Source organism: Geotrypetes seraphini, chromosome 1 (assembly GCF_902459505.1).
Source record: "Geotrypetes seraphini chromosome 1, aGeoSer1.1, whole genome shotgun sequence".
Lineage (NCBI taxonomy): Eukaryota > Metazoa > Chordata > Amphibia > Gymnophiona > Dermophiidae > Geotrypetes > Geotrypetes seraphini.
Genome location: NC_047084.1, coordinates 514,253,637 through 514,274,434, shown reverse-complemented (window position 1 = coordinate 514,274,434; position 20,798 = coordinate 514,253,637). Strand labels below are relative to the sequence as shown.

The window sequence follows — 20,798 nt, the reverse complement described above, 5'->3', positions numbered from 1 at the left end:
GTAATTCTACCACCCCCCCCCCAACCATTTTTTTCTGTTCAAAGTTTGACCGGGGGCAGGAGCAGCCATTGAACCTCACCCAAAGGAGAATTCTAGCATCAGATGTGGGGGAATAGGTTCAGTGATTGCTAATTGTGGTTGGGGGGGGGTCCCTTTTACCAAGCTATGAAATGTTTGTTTTTTTTCTTCAAACTTACACTTTTTAATGTTTCCTGCGCATTATTTTATGGAGTAGGACTGCTGCAGTCCTGGAAACTTCTATCTGAGTAGGCTGGCTCGATATAGCAAATTATGTTCCGGTGATACAGTAAACATGGATTTCCTGATCAAGCTTGCCTTCAAGGACTATATTAGTGCTAATATATCTACAGCACTGCTGTTCTTGCTGCCCATGTGTGCATCCTGTCCAAACAACAAGCAAAAACGCTTCCTGACTACTGCAATTAGTGACTCAAAATATAGTAATAAATGAGCTTGGTTTGCCAGTAAAGAACCACCCCCTGATTTTGTTGCATGCACAGGGGATGTCAAAGGAATGAGTTGCCATGCTGAAAAATCAGATGCCAGTACAGAGAATGCAAAGTCTCAGTTCTTAGCACTTTTTCACCAGGCTAGTTAAATTGCATACCTCTTGGAACTTTTTCATCTGATACCTCTTAAGTGGTTACTGTCTTGTGATCTGCAGAGCTAATTCAAGGATAGTGGACACCCTTAGGGAGAGTGGCGCAGTGGTTGTGGGTTCAAACCCACACTGCTCCTTGTGACCCTGAGCAAGTCACTTAGGGCTAGATTCACTAATCTCCGATCCTTGTCTGTTTGCATGCAGGCCGACGAATTCATTAAAGGCCTGCATGCAAATGGGGATGATCGTTGGCACGTCTCCCACCCACCGCACAGATCGCTGGAGAGCGATCTTTGAGCGTGCGCAGACCATCTTCCTTGCCTGTAGATGGTCTGTGCATGCTCTCTGCAATTTTTATTGGGTTTTTTGTTGTTGACTTTTTTGCAAGCCCTTTGTGCCCAGCAAAGCTTTTTTAAAAAAACTTTTTTAACTGCTTTTTCTACTTCGCGAGCCTGTGGTTTTAACCCGCGGGTTAAAACCACGGGCTCGCACTGTGGGGAAGGGCAGGCGAGTCGAGGCTGAATGAGGCAGGAGATCAGCTGGAAAGTCTGGGGATGAACAGGGCAGATCAGCTGGAAAATCAGGGGCTGAGCAGGGTAGGCGATCAGCTGGAAAGTCGGGGGCTGAACAGGGCAGGAAATCATGGCAGAGAGCAGGAGAACCGGGAGAGGCAGAGAGAGAGTTGGGGAGGCAGAGAGCAGGTCGCGGCAGAGAGAGCGGGTTTATTTCAGGGCTGCAGGGCTGGCAAGACAGTCAGAAAGGAGGTGAGCAACTGGTTGCCAGCAGGCGCTTCTGGTTCCCAGCAGGCTCAGTCGGTATTCAAGATTTTTGTTTAGTGAATTGCATCCCTGCCTACTTTGCATGCCGTTTCCCTCATTTGCATGCACAGATCGGAATCGGATCGGTACACAGGTTAGTGAATCGGGTTGGAGGGAAATCGGGTTGCAAAGGGCTCGCGATCCAATCGGTACACGATCGGTTTGCTTAGTGAATCTAGGCCTTAATCCCCCATTGCTGTGAGCTCACCGGGACAGACAGGGAAAAAAGCTTGAGTACCTGAATAAATTCACATAACTGTTCTGAGCTCCCCTAGGAGAATGGTATAGAAAATTGAATAAATAAATTAATAAAATCTGCCTTGAGTTTCACACAATCCAGCAGTAGTCACCAGGTGCCAAACTGTCACATACGATTTTTCCACCTCTAACAGTAGCAATTCAGTAACTATTACATTTAATTGTTAGTTGAAGCGTGTTATATAATTCTGTTGGAAATATAGCCAGCAATTTTTTTTTACTTTCAGAGCTAGTTGGAGAGAATTATGTAATTCTATTTATGCCACTTAGCTAATACTTTATGTGCTTGGATTTTGCCTTAATTTTTTTGGAACACTAAAAGGCGTTAGTCTTGTGGTGTTATATTGCAGTGACTGGCACTTATTTTACAGTTTTATTTTAGCGTTAATAAAAATTTAGCAAGAAATTAAGGGAAGCAAGGCAAACAAGTAGGGAAAGCATTTGGAATATGACTGCACAAAATCTATTATTCATGCCCTCTGTAAAAGTTATTAACACTTGTCATGCATCCATATTTTTGGTGACTGCTTCTCTAATCTGGAATTCCTTACCAGCCCACCTAAGGGAGGAAAAAAAACTTAGACAAGTTCAAAGGAGCTTTGAAAAGTTACCCTTTTAAAGATGTCTTTGAGCTATAATCCTATTCAGATTCGTGCATCCTAATTTTAGTTTGCTTCCGATTTGCGCCTTAAACGCTAGCGGTTTTTAGCACCGGGAGTGGCGCTGCTCTTGACGCTCATAGGAACTTTCTTCCCCCCTCCTTTTGTTTTTACCCTTTTTACTTCAACCTTGTCCCATTTTGTTTACAATACGTCTGTTTATTGTTTCTATGAGTCGTTGCTATGTTTGTCCTTAAAAGATTACATGTACTCCCCGTTTTTATTGTACATTGCCTAGAAACTACGATAGGCGATTAATCAAAATTTTAATAAACTTGAAACTTGACTCATGGAATTCTTTCCAATATCTTGGTTATATGTGTTTCTGATATATAGGGGCGAAGAAAGTGGCAATTAGAATGGAGCAGTAACAAAAAATTCTGTTTGGCTTGGAAAGAATAATAAAATGAAATCAAGGAGGAAGTGATGTCACTACTGAATGGCAGAGTAAATTTTGAGCTCCGATGGGGCTTGCTGACAAAGTTGATTAAACAGCTTCCCGAGCACGGCATTGCACCCTATTGCAAGTACATTGGTGGTTGGAATGCATGGTGAGTTGCCGTCGGTTGGAAAAGTTCTGTTTTAGTGAGGCTGTGAGTAGTAAACTGATAGCGAAAGCGCCGGAGTCGCCAGCTGCAAAATCCAAGATGGCATCTCCAGGTCAGTCTCTGCAGCCGCCGGCTTCCAATGTGCAGGATTGATTGTACTGCCGCTTTGCAAAAAACATTGGAAACCTGGTTCCAGGATTTAAAAGCTGAAATGAAAGGGATTCGGGAGGATCTCAAAACGGCGCTGGCCAAGATCAGGGTGTAAGTAGGAGACTTGGGCAGTTGGGTTGAGGCCTCCAAACAACACGTGTCAAAATTAGAGGAGGAGATGGCGGATATTAAGACTGTGATGGCCCAACAAGTTCAGGAGCTTGCAGAACTCCAAGCGCAAATTGAGGACTTGGAAAACAGGTCCAGAAGAAGTAATTTGCGCTTCAAAGGTATACCGGAAAATGATCAACATCGAGACAGTATGGCAGTGGTGAAGGACTATTTAGTCAGCTCCTGGGGCCCGAGGAGAATGTGAGTGTGATTGTCTATTGTACTTTTGAGGGCACACCGCAGCCTGGGGGCAGGCAGAACGGACATCCCGAAGGACATTATAGCCTGCTTTGGGGATTATCTCTTTAAAGAAAAAATTCTCCAGGCAGTTCGGAGACGACCACAATTCCAATGGAATGGAATTATCATGGGAGTTTTTCAAGATCTGGCTTTCATGACCCTGCAGAAGCGAAGGGCTTTTCGAGAGGTGACCCAGGTCCTTCGTGCAGAGGGTCATCATTATCGCTGGCTGTTCCCTTTTGGACTTTGGCTGACGGTGAATGGAAAGTCACGCAGAGTGGATACTGTGGGAGACACGTGGCTTGCCTTGAAAGACCTGGGTTGCAACAACCTCCCTAATGTTGCAGTTGGGGCGACGCTGAAGAAAATGGGGAGAACAGTGGAGGGCTGGCGCACAGTTACCCGGTCGACTAAAAAGATGCCTCTGTTGGAGACCTGAGTGCTTGATGGAGTCCTGGAGCGTAGAATTGGATGGTGCTATTGGGGGAGCTCCATTGTACTTTGGGGGACTCTATCCTTGAGGACTTGGTTGCATGTTCAGTATGTTTGGAGTGCGTTTCTGGTTATATAGAGGATTGGATTAAGGGTGTAGGTAAATTAATGCGGTGAGTGTGTGGATGTGTGTTTCTGGTTATATAGAGGATTGGATTAAAGGTGTAGGTAAATTAATGCAGTGAGTGTGTGGATGTGCGTTATGGGACATATGTGGGGATAATACCTTGTGCAGGGGACCAAGGAGGAGCAGGATGGGATGACAAAGGATGGGATGGTGGGCAGGATGGAGAATTAGGAGTTAAATCATTGGAGGTGGGGAGATGCTGATGTTGTTGGGGGTTGGGTATGATTGAGAAGTGTGGGGTGGCAGTTGCCTTTGGGGGGAGACTTCATTCTTTCTCGTTGGCTGATCTGTCGGATGCTGGATCAGCAGATGTGGGGGGGAGGAGGGGAAGGGGACTTTAGGTAAAAATGGGGGTGGTGGGGGGGAGTAATAGGACGGGGGTCTGCACGAGAGACACTTGGAACATTAATGGGATGAACAGTCCGCGGAAGAGGAGTATTGTTTTTCGAGAATTGAAGAGAATGGGTTGGGATATTTGCCTTCTGCAGGAGACTTATTTAAGGCCCAGGGATGTAGCTTTCTTAGATAATCTGGCATTTGAACATGTTTGGACACATCAGGGTCAGGATTCTGCCAAAAAAAAGGGAGGGATTGCGATTTTGGTTAGAAGGACCTTGGGATTGGTTATTGAGCAGGTATATAGGGATCCTCAGGGGAGATGCCTTGCGTAGAGAAGGGACCCTACAGGGGCAGAGAGTGACGATAGTGAATATATATGACCCTAATGTTCAGGCAAAGTTTTATCGTAATTTGCAGAGTGAATTGATCTCTTTCCTTCAGGGAGTGGTATTCCTGGGGGGGGGGGGGGGATTTTAATGTGCTTCCGGATGGGCGCTTAGATCATTCTAAAGGGGGCAGCAGTTCTACCCGGGGGAACACTCGGACTTTTCGGGTATTCATGCATGCTTTGGGGTTGGTGGACTGTTGGCGCCTTCTGCATGGGACTCAACGTAACTATATTCATTACTCTTATGCTCAACAAACGTACACCAGGATTGATGGAATTTGGGTTCATAGGAATCAATGGGGAAAGATAAAGGGGGCCAAGATTGGGAGCATTCAGGTGTTGGATCATGCCCCGGTGTCGGAGTGTGATGGAGTGGTGCCAGGGGGGTGGTATCCGATATTGGAGACTGAATGACTCATTACTTAATGCACCTGAGGTAGAAGCGGAGATCCTTCAAAGTATAGCTACTTATTTGGAGTTTAATGACACAGGGGAGGTGTCTGATGGAATTCTTTGGGACGCTTTGAAATCTGTGTTGAGGGGGGTCTTCATTAAGTGGGGAGCTCGATTTAAGCATCGGCGAACTCGAGCTCAGTTATGTTTACGTAAACGCCTCCTTTCTTTGGAGTTGCAGCATAAGCGCTTCCTGGTCCCACAGACCCTGGCGCGATTGCGCCAGGTGCAGGGGGACTTATCACAGCTTCAAATGGAAGAGTATGATCATCTGCGAAAATGCTTTCAATCCTATCTGTATGAGCATAGTAATAAGTGTAGTGCGCAGCTGGCTCATTACATTAAATAAAGCAGGTGAAGACATCTATCACAGTAATTCGTGGTGGTGCTGGAACAGTGCAGGTTACGGAAACGATATTGGTCATACTTTTTTGGAATATTATCGGCAATTATACAGTGCAGAGGGAGGTGTGAGGACTGAGGGAGTGCATAGCTTTTTGGATAAGATCTGTTTACCTGCATTGTCTTCTGATGAAAGGGCACAGCTCAATGAACCGGTTACACTGGGGGAAATTTGGGGAATCATTCGGGAAGCGAAGCCTGGCAAATCCCCAGGATTAAATGGTTACACAAGCTGTTTTTTAAAGAAATTTGGTGCTCAGGTGGCTCCATTCTTAGTGCGTATTGTGAATGGGGTTCAGGCGGGGGTTGGGGGGGTCGGTTGTCAGGAACTATGGGTGAGGCAGGTATCGTGATCCTTTTGAAACCGGGGAGGGACCCTTTGAATTGTTGTTCATATCGGCCTATTTCCCTTTTGAACGTGGATGTAAAAATCATTGCGAAAGTTCTCGCATTCTGTTTGGGTAAGTTTCATAGCCATCTCAGGGTAAAAATAAGTTTCCCTCTGGACCCTAGAAAGGGCAGAGTGCAAATGTAAATGGCAGAGTTCACAACCCATTCTATCTTATGAGATCAAAAAGAAGCTGTTAAGGTACTGGGGGGGAGGGGGGTTATGAGGATTTGAACCCATAACCTCTGGAAGATGGAAGAAGTGCCTTTAACTACTGAGCCACAGGTGTTTCCTTTTATGCAAGGGTTCCAATTATTTTTTTAGTGACATTCTGCAATCTAGGTGCATACTGATGATGTCACAGTGATGTCAAGATTGTGCATCAGACATGTCCACTTACTCTGAACCACAGTCATTGTGAGTAGGGTTTCTCTTTTTATTTTCTTAACCTTTTGGAAATGAGGTATATCTAATGGGCAGACTGTATGGACCGTTCAGGTCGTTATCTGCTGTCATTTACTATGTTACTATGAGGTTTAGTAAGCACTATCTATTTATCTACACCGTATTTTTTTCTCCGTAAGACACACTTTTTTCCACCCCAAAGTGCGTGGAAATGTTGGTACGTCTTTTGCAGTGAAGATAACTTTTTTTTAAACACCCCTACCCACCCCATCATACCTTTTTAAATGTCCCACTCATTGGGGATGTGCAGGCTGAATGCCGCCCACTCCCCGCCGCGGCTCCCCACCTGCCTGCCACCGCCGCCGCTTCCTACTCGCTGCAACTCCAGGAAGGGAAGGGCCAGCATGCAGCGATTGCACGTCACCGGCCCACAAGCCTTCCCCCGACATCAGATGTTCTTGTATTTTCATAATGAAAACGAAGGAATTCATTTGTACATAATTGCATCATTCCTTCAGACCTCAAAGATCTAGATGGCTGATATAGTTTCATATCCTGTGTCAAATAATTGTGAGCTGATGGTTCAGCAAGTATCATACCTATATTAAATTAGCTATAATGAATATTCATTAGGTATGATTTTTGGTCTGTGGACCAGGCTAATTTGTATGTATTAGTTATGTTGAAAGCAGACCTTCTAGTAGTTCATGAGGAATGGGGGATAGACTCTTGTCAGCCAAAGACAGGGGTTCTCAACCCAGTCCTCAGGACATACCAAGTCAGTCAGGTTTTTCAGGATATCCACAGTGAATATGCATGAGAAAGATTTGCCTACAGTGGAGTCACTGCATACAAAGCTATCTCATTGTCTGGCCCTTTAGAAATATTGCGTATGTAACAGATTTACCCCAATCAATGGAAGTGCCTACAGCTCTTCCACAGTGAAATAAAACTGCAGCTCAGGACATTGTGTGGTAAATGGTGTCAGCAGTTATATAATTATGATACTGGTGCTGCTTTTATTTTCTTGACGGTGAATTTGTTGCTATGTAATTAGTGGTGGATTCTTTAGGCTTAAAACTTTGAAGACTGTATGCAGCATAAAGTATATAAAAACACTTAATTTATCACCTTTTAGTAACACTCAAGTTTCCATATAAAATAGAAATTTAACATGTTGATACTTACTCTGACATGTTTTACTTTTGGGAGAAGCTAAAATTCAGACTTCAGTCCCCAAAATAATCCTTACAGTAATCACTTCAAAAAGAAAATTGTTAACACTAAAATCACTTTTACATTACTTGTATTTTATATAAAAACCCAAAAAGATCATATATATATTTTGCATCAAAAAGTGATGCCTTGATATTGAATGGTTCCAGGTTTTGGGAGCTTATTGAATGAGATAAAAAAAAAAAATGTATAGGAGTATCAATCCGTCGTGTTGCCGTAGAACCTGAGTTTGACGTGTTCATAGTAAAGGTACAAGATCCTTTGTCCCAAATCCTTGGGACCAAGCATATTTTGGATTTCAGAATGGTAATGCAAAGTCAGAAAAAGACAAGACCATAAGACCACAAAATTGCCACCAGACTTTTTATTTCAAAATAAGGCAACCATTAAATACTTCAAGCTCTTTATACACAAAGGGCCTGTTTTACAAAGCCGCACTAGCGGCCCCGAAGCTCATAGAGATTTAAAGGGCTTCGGGGCTGTTGCTGCACGGCTTTGTAAAACAGGCCCAAAATGTTCCAAACAATGGGACTGGAGCAATACCTTCAAACATAAATGAAGTGCCAAATTTCAGTTTTTGGAGTTTTTTGGTATTTCAGATAAAGGATCTTTGTACCTGTATTACAAAATAGAATTGAAAGACAAGATTGCTGACTGGAAAAAGATTATTTGGAGAGTGCTTTATCATCATGTCGATGCTGAGATTTTCCTGGAAATGACAAGGGATTTTTCTTTTTTTCAAATGAAAATTTTGACAGGGATCTCAAAGTCCCTCCTTGAAGGCCGCAATCCAGTCGGGTTTTCAAGGTTTGCCCAATGAATATGCATTGAAAGCAGTGCATGCACATAGATCTCATGCATATTCATTGGGGAAATCCTGAAAACCCGACTGGATTGCGGCCCTCAAGGAGGGACTTTGAGACCCCTGTGTTAGCATCAAACAAAACAGATGTACCATTTAGTTTTAAGATGGTTGCCTCAAGTCCTGCTTTTGTGACTACAGTGTTTGTTTGCACTGGAGTACCTGTTGAAGGAACCAGCATTTGCATATAGAAACAGAGAAAAATGAAGGCAGATAAAAACCATATGGCCTAGTTCAGGGTTAGGGAATACTGGTCCTCAAGAGCCGGAGCCAGGTCAAGTTTTCAGGATATCCACAATGAATATGTATGAGATGGATTTGCATGCACTGCCTCCTTGAGATGCAAATCTATCTCATGTATATTTATTGTGGAAATCCTGAAAACCTGACCTGGCTCTGGTTCTCGAGGACCGGAATTGCCTACCCCTGGCCTAGTTGGTCTGCCTAACCATGCAATCTACTATCCCTTCCTCTCCCTTAGAGATCCAGCTGTATGTACTTGGCAAGAGATAAGGAGAGCCTGAAAATGTATTGCTAACAAAATAAATCAAGAAAGCGAGCTATAAAATAGAATATGAGAAATGGTACAGTGAGATCTGTTCTTTGAGAGTCTTACAAGATAGAACAGGGGTGGGCAGTGTGCCAGCTGCTCCTGGACTATTGCTCCATAGTCATTTGATGAGACTGACTGGCTATGAAGCACAATGGCCATTTTTAGAGTGGCAACTCCTATGGCTGTTACAAACAGTTTTCCTTTTAGACAAATGCATTTGTTTTCCTGAAAAGAAAACGTGATTTTTCAGCAAAATTATTTTGTTTTTCCTTTCCATTGATTTTGAGGGTTTGATTGTAAACTGCTCTGATGTTTTTAATGAAGGGCTGTGTATAAAGTTCTGTAATAAACGCTGAGCCCGATATGCAGTCAGCAGCGATCAGAGTTCAATCCAGAAATTCAATGCTGGGCAATGTCTGGGCACTGTCTCTGAATTTCTGTGTTTCCAGAGGGTTAGGGTTAACACATAGCTGGAATCGGCTAATGCATAACAAGTGTGATATTCAGCACTTAACTGACTACAGTGCTGCGTATGTCTGGTAGCGCTCTAGAAATTATTAATAGTAGTAATAATAATAATCAATTTATACACCTACACAAGGCTGTAAAGTTCTATGCGGTTTACAGTAGTTAAATAAAAACAATAAAAGAAGTTGAATAGAACTAAAAAAGGTAAAAGCCAATAATTAGAGACACTAAAATGGGTATGGGTTACCGCATAGAGAACTGACTTTTATGTGGTTAACGTGGCCAGTTAAGTGCTGAATACCATACTTAATTGATCAAGTGTTGACTCTGCCTTGGAACACCCTCAAAATAGCCAGTATTCAGTTCAAATTTATTACGGTCTTGATTTACTGCCCATCAAACTGTCTAAGCAGTGTACAATTACAAAAAGTCCTTTAAAACAGGGAATAAGAAAAGAGAAATTATCCCAGGACAAGCAGGCATGATATTCTCACATGTGGGTGACGTCATCTACGGAGCCCCGATGCGGAAGCATTTTCAAGCAAACTTGATTGAAGATTAAATCGAAAGTAGCCGCGGCTCGATTAGCCACGCGGCCACGGGGACCCGGAAGCCTCCGGGTCGTCGAAAACGAAGCAGGAATCAAATAAAAAGGTAAAGAATTCGCGCACAGCGACTTAATCGTGAAAAAATCGCGGTGCTAGAAGGCAGTTGGGGCAGAGCCTGAAAAACACGGCTTCTAGGCTCGCGGAAAATTTTGAACTGGAGACCACGAGGGGATGCACCCCCTAGTGGAGCAGGAAGGCACGCATGCGTGGAGCAGCAGAGCAAACTTAAATCTTCAATCAAGTTTGCTTGAAAATGCTTCCGCATCGGGGCTCCGTAGATGACGTCACCCACATGTGAGAATATATGCCTGCTGTCCCTGGATAACACCTGTTACGGTAAGTAACTGTGCTTTGTAGTTTGGCACTTATCAGTTATTTTCAGTGGTACCAAGTGATTAAATGCCGCTGAAAATTTGTGGTAAGCTCCGAACAGGCTATTTAACTAGCCAGGATCCATTTTTGGCCACTTAAATCACTTTGGTCTAGATTCTCAAAAATTCACGTTAAAAAACCGATGGGCTGCTGTCGCAGCCATTATTGTAGCAATTAATGCGAGTCATTCTCCAAATGAGGTTGATGGAGAATAGCGAAGGTTTGCTAAATTTGCATGTGCTCATTGCTGGTGATAGTGATGGCACAAGCCCAGAATAAATGCAAAAAAAAAAAATTGAGCCACCACAGTCAAGCAAACTGCCCCCCCCCTCCGCCCCCTGCAGAGGGAGAGATGCCCACTCCCTCCCACTGTCGTCAAGCGATCCCCCCCTCCTGGCAGCAGGAGTAGTCATCCCTCTGGACAGCCATTGTAAGTAAGGTACGGGGGGAGGGGGTAGCGTGGCAGCAGAAGGGAGTAGGCATCTCTCCTGCTTCAGTATCGGGTGTTTCTTTGACACAGCAGGAGAGAATGGGCATCTCTCCTGCCGACCTTCAATTTGATTTTTTTAAAATTTCAATTTGCATATGGAGTTCTGAGTTGTCAAACTTTACTTTCCAGTCAGTGCCTGAGCCAATCTGCACTCAGGCACTCATCAAAAAGTAAGGCAATGACAGCTCAGACTGCAAATGACAGGCTGCAAATGTGACACAACGAGGTTAAAGAATAACTTGGGCGATTTATAGAGAATTGCTCGAAGTGACCTCGTTGTACTACATTTGCATGGCAGTATCGCAGACTGCTAGAAAACTCAGAAAAGACCTCGGTAAACCGTTTTGATAATCCATCACTTAAATACATGCACGCTAAAGCAGCTGGAACCGGTTCATTGAGCACGCTAAAGGCACATTTTAGTTTTAAGAATCTGCCCCTTTGAATATTAACCCCATTAATTTTATTCCCCCAGCCCCCACATATCTCCTTAAACTATGTATATGTGGCAGCACAAAAAACCAAGTCCTTGTTTGTTTTATGCTGCCATATTTGTACATATACATTTGGTGAGAGAGCAGGTAAGGAGAGTGACCAAGGAAATGACCCGGGGTCCCTATGCCCAGGAGAGGAGAAAAGTTGAAGAGTCCCAATATCTCTATAGCTTTTCCTCATGCGAGTTGTTTCGGCCCCTTAATTATGATACCTTTGACAATTCCACTATATGTATGTGTGTGTATATGTATATATAATATTTTAGATGTGGTGACCAGAATTGAAGTACTCAAGTTATAGTTGCACTATATTGCAGTACAGAAGCATTATGATAATTTTTTTTTTTTTATTCTCTATTCCTTTCCTAATAATACCTAGCACTTGGACTGTATGCCTTTTTAAATTCATTTCAAGAATAAACTCACAGCTTGACATTCTGGGATAGATAACGTATATTAAGAACCATTTGGATTTGATTGTGATGGTAACATTAATGTATGTGATTTTATTGAATTGTAGGTGTTGCCTGAGGGTCTTTATTGACCATGAGTGGGATATTGAGAAATTGAAAATAAAATGTACAAGGTTTGTTGTTTTTATGATTTCTGATGTGATGCATTTTTTTTAAATCCAACTCCGTATAAATGTCTAGATCCATTTATAGTATGGAATATGTTTTTACAAATAGATGATTTTGATGTCATTCAACATCTTTCTAAGTTCAGTTTCTGTTAGCGTATATACAGATGTCCATACTTGAGCTGTTGATTCCCATGTCACGCGAACTGCAGAAGGATATCTCTTTAAGAACTTGAGTAGTCCTCTTCTTCTGCATTGGGTGCACCCTCTTCAGTTACAGTATTCCTTCTGCAAGCGAACTCAGAAGGTGCTTTGTTTTTTTTTTCTTTATTGTTAATTTTTTTTTCACCGGATATTTGAAGTTCTTCGTGGCTCGGTGCTTGGAGGTCCCCTGCTCAGGCCACCAGGGAAAGTATGTAGTCCCTCATGGAAGGACTGCTGCTCCCAGTTTAGTCTCTCAAGTTCCTGCAGAGCCAGCCAGCTTTGGGTCCCTTCAGTAGCTCAGGGTCCATCCCCCTGGGAGCGGCTTGCCTGCTGATTCGGTCAGAGGCTTGAGCGCAGGCCTTGTAGCCCCTGTGTAAGAACCCTAGAAGTATCAGGGAGCTGACTGCATAATTTCTCCCCCCATTGGTGCATGAGGAATCCTGGGAGTGGGATTTGGTAGCTGTGGTCCATCCAGCCGGCAGCCAAAAGATTTTCTTTGATGGCTGAGGATCTCTGAAATTTCTGAGGCAGAAATATTTTCCCTGCAGCCAGGCTGATTCAGACAAACCTGAAGTCACATTGAGTGCAGAGGCAATAGAAACAATTTTTGTTCCTCCAGGAGAGCTTGCCAATTTTTCCTCTGGCTACTCCTCTCTGAAGCCTTTTCAGGGATCCAGGCAGAGATTTGTCGGTTATTGGCACCAACAATTCACAGGTTCCTGCAGTAGTTCGACCTCCAAGAAGCAGCAATGATGTCAGGAGGAGAGCCAGTCCTCCTCATATTGGAAGGCGACTGTCGGCATTCAGGGACAAATGGAAACAGATCTTGTCTGACCACTGGGTGCTGGACATTATGAAGAAGGGGCACAGGATTGCATTTTATCTGCCCCCCTCCAGATCTACTCATTGATCTCCTTGACTCCCCAGCTGGACGGCCAGAGAAGCAGGTCAGAGTCCAAGCGACAGTGCAATGACTCTTAGACATTCATACCATAGAACCAGTTCCCGAAGAAACATAGAAACATGATGACAGATAAAGACCAAATGGCCCATCCAGTCTGCCCATTCACAGTAACCATTATCTCTTCCTCTCTCTGAGATTCCATGTGCCTATCCTACGCTTTCTTGAAGAAGTGGGCTCGGGCAGATACTTTTTATACTTCATAGTGCCCAAGAAAGGCACAGAAGATTGGAGGCCCATTCTGAATTTAAAATCTGTAAATGAGACTCTGAAAGTAGCCCACTTTCTCATGGAAATTGTCCACTCCATCATGGTGGCGGTGGATATATTTTCACATCCCCATCTTTCTGGCTCATCGGAGATATCTGAGATTTCACATGCTTTAGCACCACTTCCAGTTTGTGGCATACCCTTTTGGTTTGGCCATGACTCCCCGCACTTTACCAAGGTGATGTGGTTGCAGCAGCCTACCTTTGCCAGGGGTCCAGGTGCATGCTTACCTGGACAATTGGCTGATCAGAGCCTCCTCTTTGGCGGATTGTGAGCGTGCAGACCAGCAGGTGGTGAGCCTCTTACAGGACCTGGGCTGGATAGTCAGCTTTCGGAAAAGTCATCTTCAGCCGACTCAGTGTTTGGAATATCTGGGAGTCCTCTTCAAAACAGCAAAGGGCCGGGTTTTTCTTCTCAAGACAGAAGCTCAGGATGCAGAACCTTGTGATCTTGGCCCTTATGAGCCCCACAGCCTATCAGTATCTGCGGGTGCTGTGCTTTTGATGGCGGCCTCCTTGGAAGTGGTGCCATGGGTGAGAGCTCGGATGTGCCCTTTCCAGTACTCCCTTCTGTCTAGATGGTCCCCGCAACAGCACTCTCTGCAGAAGTGGCTCTTCTGGACAGCGGAGGCAAAACGCAGCCTGTATTGGTGGCTCCAAGGGGAGAACTAGGCGAGGGGCATGCCACCCCCAATTGAAGCTTGGGTGACCCTCACAACAGATGCCAACCTCAGTGGCTGGGGGCTCTTTGTTGCAATCACCCTCTCCAAGGCCATTAACCGTCTGGAACTGAGAGCCATTCGGTTGGCCTTGCTACAGTTAGTCTTTCCTGTCCAGAAAAGCAGTCAGGGTGTTTTTGGACATTGCCACTGCAGTGGTTTATGTAAGCAAATGGGGGCACCAGAAGCGCGGCCCTCTATTGGAGGCTTGGATGCTTTTCCTGTGGCCAGAACATCACTTGCAGGCCTTCTCAGTGGCCTGTGTGGCAGGAGTAGAGAACGCCCAAGTCTACTTTCTCAGCCGGCAGACCCTGGATCCTGGATTAGATAGATTGTGAGCCCACCGGGATAGATGGGGAAAAATACTTGAGTACCTGAATAAACCCATGTAAACCATTCTGAGCTCTCCTGGGAGAACGATATAGAAAAAATTGAATTAAAAAAAAATAATAATAAAAGGTGTTCTTCCTCATAATCCAAATTTGGGGCAAACTGGTCATGGATCTTATGACCATTGCAAAGAATACGAAAGTAGCCTGCTACTACAGTCGCAGAGTCGAGCGAGGAAGCACAGGACAGGATGCCCTGGTCCAACCTTGGCCCATAGATCTGCTTCTCTATGTGTTTCCACCGAGGGCTATGGTGGGTTAGATAATCTAAAGGATAGCCACCCATCAGGGCCTGGTGATATTTTTGGCACCAGACTGGCCCCGAAGACCTTGGTACATGAACCTGGTGCGTCTACATAGAGGCAGACCCCTGAATTTGCCTTTTCATTCAGGGCTTCTCAGTCAAGGCCTGGTTCAGATGGAGAAGCTTGGAACACTTTGGTCTTACGGCATGGCTCTTGAGTGCTCAGCCTTGATTCGGAAGGGTTATTCGGAGGTTGAGGTTATGACTCTCCTTAGGGCCAAGAAGCCAGGGACAGTTGCGGCTTATGCTAAACCTGGAAGACCTTCCAGTTATAATGTGGCAAGGAGCAGATGGAACCAGAGAGAGCTTCCGTGCTGATGATCCTTGCCTTCCTGCAAGCTGGCCTTTAAAAGGGACTTGTGGTTTCATCCTTCAGAGGGCAGATAGCTGGTATCTCATACGTTTGGGCTCAGACTGGTCTTTGGTCTTCTGGCTTCTCACCTCCCCTCCCCGCCCCTTTGTGCAGACCATTCCCATCTTGGGACCTCAATGTGGTTTTGAAAGGCCTGCCCCTGTTCCTTACAATCCTCTTTTGGATCTTTGAATTGCAGGCTCTGTCCTGCAAGGGACCATTTCATGGAGTCAGGTGTTTCTCTGCACACTGTTCCTTCCTTTCTTCTGAAGGTGGTTTTCACCTTCCATGTCAATCAAGAATTCTGTTTGCCACTTTTCAGCCTACGGGTTCTGCCAAACAGGACAAATTTTTACACAAGCTGAATGTACGCAAGGCCCTGCTCATCTACCTGGATAGGACTAATGACTCCAGGGTTTCTGATTCTCTTTTTGTATTGACCAGTCACTTGAGGCAGGGCAAGAGAGTCTCCAAAGCAACCATTGCCAGATGGATCCACATGGCAATCTCATCTTCCTACATTTCCGCTGAGAAACAGCCACTTCTTTCCCTGGCAGCACATTCTACCACAGGTCCTGCAACCTCTTGGGCGGAATCCCAGGTGGTTTCACCTGATGAAATCTGCAGAGCTGCTACTTGGGCTATTCATCACACTTTCAAAGTTCTACAGAGTAGATGTGGTGGCTTGAGAGGATGCTGCCTTTGGGTTCTCAGTACTGTGGGCAGGCTCATCTATCCCTCTCTAGACATATGGCACTGCATTGATATGTTGGCTCAAGTGTGGACTCCTGTGTATCCGCAACAGAACAACAGATTAGGTTCTTACCTCGGTAATCTGGGTTCTGTTAGGATACACAGGAGTCCATACTGTCCTCCCTATGTGGACTTGTTTTGATTTGCTTGATTTTTGCCTCAAATACTGCCAGTGTCCATCTCGGGACCTCTGCTGTTATACCTAAGATAAAGAACTGATGTGTTTGCAGGTATTGGGAGTTTCCCTTTCTTTCTCTCATAGCTCCTGCTTGTTACACTAAGCAGGTTGGTTCTGAGTTACTCATGCGAGTGTTTGCTGTTCTCTGTTAACATGTTAAATGTTTATTGTTAATTGTTCTAATTTTCTAAGTTTCAGATCATAGCAGAATGTGTTTGTTGCTGGGGAAGTTCCCCATTCCTCTCCTTCACTTTTGTTTAAGTGAAATTTGATTGCTTTGGTACCAACTGAAAAGGGTGTTGTGCTCCACTGCAGAAGGAGAGGAGTTCTCAAAGGGATATCTTTCTGCAGTTCACAGGAAATGGGAATCAACAGCTAAGTATGGACTCCTGTGTATCCTAACAGGGCCCAGAGGTAAGAACGTAATCTGTCATTCTGCTCTGGTCAGTGATTGTAAAAACATGTTCCATCCTTTATATACATACACAAAAAATAACAGGAAAAGTGTCTTTAAAAAGTCAAATGTGAGGAAAAGATAGATATAAATACAAAAAAACTAACTTGTGCTCATTCTTGCTCATTCAGCATGGTTGTGCTACAGCCAAACTCTATGGTTTTCAGGTGACAAGTCGGTATTTTTGTTATCTAGTAATGCTAGTAAGCTTTATGTCTGCAGTTGCAATAAAACTCTTATTGTGGGCAATACAAAGATTTACTGTGACCAGCCTCCTGTAAATTATCTCTGTTTTGTGCTGAATAATTGAAAAACAGATGTGGTGGTTAAGAGAAACTGCTGTCGTATGAACTTTGGCTTGGCATGTGAAATGGAGATGTGCTGTTCATGACAGTTAAGTCTTAATATCTAGAGCAGACATGACTTCATTTACCTGTGGAAAGACTTATGTACAATCAGCACCATAAATCCACTGAAATGTATATGCTTGTGCATAATGTAATTTGTAATAAAATCACAGCACTCTATTTCTGATTTCTTCTTTTATTTTTAAAATATTTTTTAGATAAATACTGTAAATCTACATGTGAAATGTAAAGAAGTTACAGTAAATGACAGCAAATCAAGGTCAGTATTATTCTTGTAGCAGTAGTCTGTTTTACTTGGAGGTAAATGCAAGGGATCTTCAAAAAGTTTTCGCACTTTTATTTTTTTAAACACTATGGGGCTCATAATCGAAACGGAAATACATCTAGAAACCGGCCTAAATCGGCACTTAGATAATCAGTGAGACAAGTCGTCCAAGTGCAGATAATCGAACCGGGTTTTAGACGTAACTAAAAATGACTTAGGCCTTCACAGTGCTGCAGAACGCCCAGAGCTAAAAGGGGCGTTTTAGAAGGAATGGTGAGGGCGGGATTTGAGCGGGACATGGGCCGTCCTAGACTTAAGTCATACTGCATGTATAACCGAAAGTTTAACATTACTGCCTAGACGGAACTTGGACATTGTGACTTAGGCCATCTAAAACCAGGTCTAAGTCACAAGAAGGTATCCAACGTGACCAGATGACCACTGCAGGGACAAAGTACAGACCCCTACACACTTCCCCAGTGATCACTGACCCCACCGCCATATAATTCGTAATAAAAACGTCACATATCTGCCTCCAGAACATCAGCACCTGGCAGCCTGGCATAGGAAAGTCTAGTAGAGCTGCACAAAGGTGGCTTAAGTGGTCTGGGGGATGGGCTAGTGACCCATGGAGAGGAGGACCCAGATGCCACTCTAACCACTGCATTCATGGTGAAATATGTGCACTCCCCAAACCCATCCCTCCCCCAAACCCTTATGTACAGCCATATAAGTGGCACCTGCAGCCATAAGGCCTATTGGGTTGGTAGACAGATGGATCTAGTAGGTTCTGGGGGGTGTTTTGGGGGGGGGCTCACCATGACCTATAAGGTTGTTGTGGTGAGATGTGTATGTGGTACCCTTTTTGTGAAGTTCACAGCAGTGCCCTGTAAAGTACCCCACTACTCTGGTGCAATGTTTGGGTGTCCAGTCTATCATTTTGCTGACCTGCCCACGTCCAAAAGGTCTTTTTCTAGGTGTTTTTGACTTGGACAAATTTTTGGACGAAATGATCTGGATGATCAGATGGCTGGATGTACAGTTAGATGATTTTCGGGGAAAAAAAAATTTTGGGACGTATTTTTCTGAAAATGAACTTTTTCCATGTCCGACTTTGGGCGACTAGCAAATTAGGCCCAAAACGGACTTGGACGTGTCTTTTGATTTTGCCCCTCAATTTAAATATCTCAAAAGCAAATTACATCACTTTTCCACATAATCACCCTGCTTTGTGATACATTTTCCCTAGTGTCCTACTAATGTTTTAATTCCATCGGAAAATAATGTTTTTGGTTGAGCCCACTAAAATATGAAAGCGGAAACTTTTTGAAGAACCCTTGTATCAACTACTTTTTGTTCTGTAAAATGTTGAAGGCAATGCACAGAGCTAAACAAAATGCACAAATCTTATAAAAATAATGCAAAATTTCTATATGGAATTTGAGTCTGTCCAACATTTTTAGTATTCATGAGTCTGATGGCACACAACCTGATGGGTAACCACAAGGAAAAAATACCCAAGGGTTTCACAAAAAAGGGGAAACCCCCCAAAACAATGGCTCCCTTTTATCAAGCTGCATTAGGGTTTTTTATCGCCAGCCGCTGCAGTAAAAGCTCTGATGAGCATAGAATTCCTATCAGCATTGGAGCTTTTACCGCAGTGGCTGGTGATTTTAAAAAAAAAAGCAAAACCTAACACTTGAAAGAAGAGGGCCAAAAAGAGTAGTGGAACTGTTCTGAATTAAAAAGTTTATTTACCAAAAATCAAGACCAAGGTGAACTTTATAGTCTCTGCACAATAAATAGTTTTTTTTTCAGACAAATTGCTGTTATACCATACAAAATAAAGTCAATATATGATTATTCCATACAAAATGCAGTCAATATAGCTGCTAGGCCAAAAAGTGCAAATGATATGGCTGAAAATAGCCGTGTCTTGGCTGAAAATAGCCTTTTTCGAGGATCCTAGAATGTGTATATGATATACATGTGGGAAATATAAAATGTTGAAAGGTGAAAAATAAGAAAAGCCTTTCCTCTGCTGCATTACTTCTGATGCTGCAGAGTAAAAGCCCTGCCGGAGCTGGCCAGAATTTGCCTGTTTACCGGTGCTTTCCCTGCTTGCTGGCTGCCACTACATCGTCGGATGAGGGAGGGTTGTCAGGACTGGCTCTGCTGCTTTGAGAATGGAGGGAGGGTTTGTCAGGACCAGCTCTTCTGCTTCAGGTAGGGAAGGAGGGAGTAGGGGGAGAAGGGGGAAGGAAAAGTGACCAGGGAAGAAGATGCTGGAATTTAGAAGTGGGGGTGGGGGATGATAGTGAGGTGGAAAGGGAGACACAACTATTTTTACATTAACTGTCAAATAATCAGAAACTACAGTTATCCAGCAATCACCAATCCCCATGAGTGCCCGATAACTGAGATTCTACTGTATTGTTTATGTATTGTATTTATTGTATTTATGTATTGTATTTATTTATTTAATTCATTTTGTATCCCGCCCTCCCCAAAGAGCCCAGGACGGTTTACAAGACTACATACATAATATTAAGTTAACAGGTTACAATTTTGTACCATGTTTGACTACTCATTTATGGAGAGAGGAACATCCACCTCTTTCCAAGAACACTCCAATGTCTAATCAAATTACTCTGGGCTATGGTCAAATTGCCTATTGAATACAAAGCTTCCTGGGTTCCAGGGAACTTATAACTTGGTCTGCATCTGAAATTTAGTAGTAACATAGTAGTTTTCTTCCACATTGCCTCCAACATTATTTTGTTGCTTGAGGAAAGTAATGGCTAAGTCTAACAGGGGCAAGTCACCATCTGTATATTATCCAGGGCTTAATTTTTTTGGGGGAATGACCTGGAATTGGAATCCCACCACTCTTTTTTTTCAGACTCTAAGAAACAAGTGTATTCTGCTCTAGTCCTCAATTCAAAGTTAAGTGCAGGAAAGATGAGTGTAGGGTTTGAGCTTGGAGCAGAGCAGAGAACAGTTTGTAGTCTATCCCTCTTCTCCTGGTGCTCCTCCTGACCCACCCAAGCTTTTCCACACTTTACAGTTCCACTTCCTTTTCATCTGCAGATTAATCCCTGATGTTATTATCTGAATGTTAGCTGCCACTGAGGGGAAGATTTTCAAAACTTTTGGGGAGGCCTTAAGCAACCTGGGCCACTCAGAGCCTTAAGCCCCTTCCTGGCACATCCTAGAATGCACCAAGGAGGGGAAGGCCCACCATTTTGAAGAGGCGGGCCTACTGGCCGGAGGGAGTAACATAGAAACATAGAAATAGACGGCAGATAAGGGCCACGGCCCATCCAGTCTGCCCACCGCAATGACCCTTCCCCACCTAACTCAGTGAATAGATCCCACGTATCTATCCCATTTGGCCTTAAAATCAGGCACGCTGCTGGCCTCAGTGACCTGAAGTGGAAGATTATTCCAGCGGTCAAC

General features: G+C 43.9%; 1 protein-coding gene across 10 annotated transcripts in view; it reads left to right on the top strand.

Moving 5' to 3' along the window:
- The window catches only part of LOC117352366 (semaphorin-4D-like), a 348,824-nt gene that overhangs the window by 66,889 nt on the left and 261,137 nt on the right, over positions 1 to 20,798 (top strand). For 7 of the 10 annotated variants that reach the window (XM_033928889.1, XM_033928898.1, XM_033928810.1 and 4 more), the window contains one exon: positions 17,272 to 17,333. The exons of 1 other annotated variant lie outside the window; for it this stretch is intronic. The gene's annotated coding sequence lies outside the window, so the exon portion shown is untranslated. Of the gene's footprint in view, positions 1 to 12,063; positions 12,130 to 17,271; positions 17,334 to 20,798 lie in introns of those variants that run through there. 2 more of the 10 variants (XM_033928819.1, XM_033928853.1) reach the window with 1 other exon arrangement.